The sequence below is a fragment of the Barbus barbus genome (genome assembly GCF_936440315.1).
Source record: "Barbus barbus genome assembly, chromosome: 10".
Classification (NCBI taxonomy): Eukaryota; Metazoa; Chordata; class Actinopteri; order Cypriniformes; family Cyprinidae; genus Barbus; species Barbus barbus.
Window position 1 is genome coordinate 14,148,669 of NC_136738.1, and position 6,000 is coordinate 14,154,668.

The window sequence follows — 6,000 nt, forward strand, 5'->3', positions numbered from 1 at the left end:
ACATCTCACCTTGTGACACAGCAAACACAGACTGGTCGTTGCGCAAGAAGTATAAGTCAGTGGCTTGTGGAAAACGTCCATGCAGCATTACGAACAGAAGCACCCCCAGTGAAAACACTGTTGCGGGCTTTGCATGGTAAAAACCCCTGTCATAATATTCTGGAGGAAAGAAATTTTGTTTGATGGTTATAACACAAGAATGTTTACTATATACAGGATGCATGTGAGTGAGCTAATGAATTTGCTACCAAACTGATGCGTAATACTTACCACTGAATCCTATATGAGTTCCCCACAGCCAAAGTCAATTAATTTGATCTCCAGCAAGCACAGGTTCATGAGCAGGTTTTCCAGCTTGATGTCACGTTGGAAAACACCACGATAACAGCAAAAGTTAGTGGCATATATGACCTGCCACATAATGTTCTTTGCAGTCTGCTCGCTGAGGACACCTCATTCTGCATTTCAGAAATGTTCTCAAATCCATGCTTGCAGGGGGTACTCCATGACCATGAGGTAGAAGTCCGGTTCGTCCTGCCAGTCCAGAAATTTAATTATATACGGACAGCTGGGTTTCCTATTGGTAATGACTGCCAAAGCGATCTCTAAAGGAAGGAGTTTGGGATGAAAAGCCTATAAGGAAAAAAAGTGTGATAATTAGATTGAGGTAATTTCCCAATTTTTCTACAAATTGTTCGTCAAAGGCAATTCACCTATTGAAAATCATCTGTTGTCTATGATTAAAGTGAATGTAAGATAAGATTAGTTGATAGATAGGGAATTGAGAGTGCAGTGTACTCACAGTCTTTCGGATAAATTTCATAGCCATGCACCTAAATAACAAAACAGACAATTAACAATTAACGTGCACAAAGGTCATTTTATTCCAGTCATAAATTTATATTTCATATATCATATATTTCCATGTATAATAACTGTCTGTAGCTTTGCTTTGTTTATGTTTTTTCGAGAGAAACAAGTACGAGAACTTGGCATGTTTCCTGAATATCTACAAACATATTAAAGATAAAATATTATTTTACCATTAGTACGTCTCCGGAATGGTCCCGTTCCTGCCATCTGGTGCAGCTTCTCAGCCTGTACGATGTCATAGTTTTTTCTTCTAGAGTGCCACCCACCTCCAAAGCCTCTTCCTCTTTCTTGTTTTCTCTTCAATTCTTGCCCCACTACCATCAGCAGCCTCACCACCCACAACAGGCCTCTCATCAACCTATTGAGCATGGTTCTCCCCCTGGATTTTGTGATTTTTTTTTATTTAAAAACACATTAGTTTCCTTAGTAGACCCATATTACACAGATATACCTATAACGCGGTTGTACTGTTAAGGCCGTATTTTACTATCCGACAACTTCAAACCTACAAAATGAGGTGAGATACGAACCTTTTTTATACTCTCACACGTGCGCCACAGCATTCAATTTGTGACGTCACCGGCACTCATGCATAAGAGAAAACGTCTCAGGTTACGTATGTAACCATGTTTCCCTGAGAGGGAACGAGACACTGCGTCCTCTAGAGGTCGCTATGGGGAACTCCATCTACGTGACCCGTGTCTGAAGCATATATATAAAAACACCAAATATTGGCCGGCGACAGCCTATGACGTCACTCCCGGTGCGACCACAGTATAAAAGGGCGCCGGGAGAAAGCGTCATCCACTTCTTCGTCCGAAGATGCATCCGAAGCATGGCCTAAAGTCTAGAGGACGCAGTGTCTCGTTCCCTCTCAGGGAACCATGGTTACATACGTAACCTGAGACGTTCCCTTTCAAGGGAACTTCGAACTGCGTCCTCTAGAGGTCGCTATGGGGAACGATATACCCACGCCGCCATGCTGAGGGGAGTGCATGCCATTCCACAAAGGCGAGCACTAAGCATCAACTCTACCAAAAAGATAAGGGAGTTGTCCCTGGGATGAATTGACGGCTGTCAGTGACATTATCCCCTTCGGCCAAAGGCCTGAGTTGCATACCCCGGAACTCACATGATAGAGGCCGGACCTCCTGGACCCAGGGTAGAGCTCAAGGCTTGGAATCAGAAAAGGGATTCCTTTAAGGGGATACGACCAAGCGCTTAGGATAGTAACTAAGCCTGGTCTTTCACCCAGGGGCTACTGCTTGCTCCTACAAGAGCTCGCTGAAGGAACTGTATCAACAGATCCTTGGTAGTAGCCCCTGTTCAAGTAGTATCACTGGGGATACATAGGTAGAGTGGGGCCCAAGGTGAAAACGGGCCTAACCGACTCAAAGAATGGGTACGAAGCCGCAGCGCGTAACCCATACCATACAGGATTTTAGAAAAGACTGCAAAACACTCGGTGTGCGATCTTACCACAGCGTGGCTTTCAGAAAGTGCACAAAGACTAGCGTGCGCAATTACCATAACATGGATTTGTAAACATCGTTCTTTTCAAATGCTCTGGAGAGAGCAGCATGCTCAAAAGGTGACCCTCTATAGTAAGGGGAGCAATGCTAGCTCTACCAAGGCAGAGCTCTGGAGAGCGGAGAACTCAACTCTCAGCATGAGAGGAAACTCAGACGCTCAAAAGGGAGCGGCATGCTCATAGGTGACCCTCTATAACGAGGGGAGCAATGCCAGCTCGACCAACCAGGAGAGCTCGTGAGGGAGCAGCATGCTCATAGGTGACCCTCTAAAATGAGGGGATCAATGCTAGCTCTACCAAGACAGAGCTCTGGAGAGCAGAGAACTTAACTCTCAGCATGAGAGGATACTCAGCACATACATAAGTAGAGTGGGGCCCAAGGTGAGAACCGGGGCCTGACCGACTCAAAGAATGGGTACGAAGCCTCAGCGCGTAACCCATACCATACAGGATTTTAGAAAAGACCGCAAAACACTTGGTGTGAGATCTTACCACAGTGTGGCTTTCAGAAAGTGCACAGAGACTAGCGTGCGCACTTACCATAACATGGATTTGCAAACTCCGTTTCTCCAAATCCTCTGGAGGGAGCAGCATGCTCATAGGTGACCCTCTATAGCGAGGGGAGCAATGCCAGCTCGAACAACCGGGAGAGCTCGTGAGGGAGCAGCATGCTCATAGGTGACCCTCTAAATGAGGGGAGCAATGCTAGCTCTACCAAGACAGAGCTCTGGAGAGCAGAGAATTTAACTCTCAGCATGAGAGGGAACTCAGACGCTCAGAAGGGAGGGGCATGCTCATAGGTGACCCTCTATAAAGAGGGGAGCAGTGCCAGCTCGACCAACAAGGAGAGCTTGTGAGGGAGCAGCATGCTCAAAGGTGACCCTCTATAGTGAGGGGAGCAATGCTAGCTCTACCAAGACAGAGCTCTGGAGAGCGGAGAACTCAACTCTCAGCATGAGAGGATACTCAGCACATACATAAGTAGAGTTGGTCCCAAGGTGAGAACCGGGGCCTGACCGACTCAAAGAATGGGTACGAAGCCTCAGCGCGTAACCCATACCATACAGGATTTTAGAAAAGACCGCAAAACACTTGGTGTGCGATCTTACCACAGCGTGGCTTTCAGAAAGTGCACAGAGACTAGCGTGCGCACTTACTATAACTTGGATTTGCAAATTTTATTCTCCAAATGCTCTGGAGGGAGCAGCATGCTCATAGGTGACCCTCAATATTGAGGGGAGCGATGCTAGCTCTACCAAGGCAGGGCTCTGAAGAGCGGAGAACTCAACTCTCAACATGAGAGGGGACTCAGACGCTCATAAGGGAGCGGCATGCTCATATGTGACCCTCTACAGAGAGAAGAGAAATGCCAGCTCGACCCACAAGGAGAGCAGCATGCTCATAGGTCACCCTCTATAATGAGGGGGAGCAATGCTAGTTCCACCAAGGCAGAGCTCTGGAGAGCGGAGAACTCAACTCTCAGCATGAGAGGATACTCAGCACATACATAAGTAGAGTGGGGCCTAAGGTGAAAACCGAGGCCTGACCAACTCAAAGAATAGTACGAAGCCTCAGCGCGTAACCCATACCGTACAGGATTTTAGAAAAGACCGCAAAACACTTGGTGTGCGATCTTACCACAGCGTGGCTTTCAGAAACAGGGTAGAGCTCGGAGGGGTACAGCAGCAACGAGGAGCAGGTTGTTAAGTAACAAAGCTCTGGGACTCACACGCTCATACGAGAGCAGTATACTCAAGGTGACCCTCAATCAGTGAGGGGAGCAAAAACTAGCTCTACCATGATAAAGCTCTAGAGAGCGGAGAATCTACTCTCAGCATGAGAGCTCAGACACTCAGGAGGGAGCGGCATGCTCGTAAATAACCCTCCACATTCTAGGCGAGGAGAGCAAAGCTAGCTCGACCTACAAACAGAGGCATACCTAACAACCCGAACAAGCTGCTGGAAATAGTATCAGGGTAATAGGTAGCTGAACAGAAGGCAACAAGGGGTCAGGGAAACTGCTACTTAAAACCCTAATAAGGGTGAGCAGTTCTAACCTAAACCTCAATGCACCTATCATGGCCTCGTTTGAAGAACAAAAGGGCCAGACTAGAAAATGCTGCTCCTCAGAGCCAAAGCATTGTAATAAAGTTGCTCAGCACCACACCTGATACCAGCCTGCAGTACTGGAAGAAAGGTTAGTTCGAATGGTATAAAACACACATACCAGCAAATCTGATAAAATTGGATCGTACTCACCCATCCATGGATCCCGCGCAGAAGAACGGTCCAGTGTAGGGGCTGAATAAGAGCGCAGGAGGTGCTCACCTAACCTCGGTCAGGTGGTAGAAAAAACCGAGGTTGCAGGGGAATTAGAGAGGGGAAGATGAGGGCTTTAGATGTACAGGCCCCCTGAGGGAAGGAGAGATGTTCAACTCTACCCTGGCCTGGGCGAGAGCATCGCAACGCCTCGTCCGGACCACCTCCCTCAGGTCTTGCTACCTCTCTTTGACCCGCGCCACCCTGAAGCCCTACCCGCAGGCAGGGAAGGGCGCGAGTCGCGACACTAGCCTTCTGTGCCCATTTCTGATCCTCAGATCGGGATGACCCAGGACCCCTGCGCTGTTTGAGCTCAGACCTGGACCTTCTCATTTAAATGAAGGTTTAAAAAGCCGCTGAACGCGCCTTCGCCTCCCTAAACCTTTCAACCACCGACTCGACGGAGGTACCAAAAAGTACGGAAGACGAAACCGGAGCACTGAGAAGAAAGCCCCTCTCTCTCTTCTCAATATCTGCCAGGTTCACCCACAGATGTCTCTCCGTTACCACCATGGCTGCCATAGAACTGCCCATAGCAGAGAAGGCCTGCTTAGTGGCTCAAAGAGCTAAATCGGTGGTGCGGCACAGCTCAGCAACCTCGTCAAGTAAAAATATTTTTTTTACAAACCCTGACTTTTATCCAGGTCTTTCAACAGATCAGCCTGATATGCCTGAAACACTGCCATAGTGTGTAATGAGGCGACAGCCTGACCTGCTGCTGCGTATGTATCACATTCCAGCGGTTTCAGCGAAATCGCGTCATTGTCATCCAACAGCTCGCCCTCGCTCGCGGCAGACGAGCGCGAGAAGGAAAATCCCTTCTATAACTCGTTTGGCGAGAACCACCTGCAAACCCCACGAGCTCATTTTCCCCCGTGCTTCAGCAGCGGAGGGTCCTGAACCGTGGGAAGCAGACGGCTGCCCCTCTTTCCTCGAAAAGAGAGACAGACGAGAGCGGAGCTATTAGAAAAACGCTCGCAGTACATGCAGCGCGCAAACCAAAGACGCAAAGATCATGTGAGTCATCAAGCATCAGATAACGTGGACACGGATGCACACATCTCTCAAACGCCTTGCTAGTGCTCGCCATTACAAAAGTAAAGCATACTTACCTCGTAAGATGCACGCCTCCAACAAAACAGTCATTGAAGACGAAGAAGAGGATGACGTCATAGGCTGTCGCCGGCCAATATTTGGTGTTTTTATATATATGCTTCAGACACGGGTCACGTAGATGGAGTTCCCCATAGCGACCTCTAGAGGACGCAGTTCGAAGT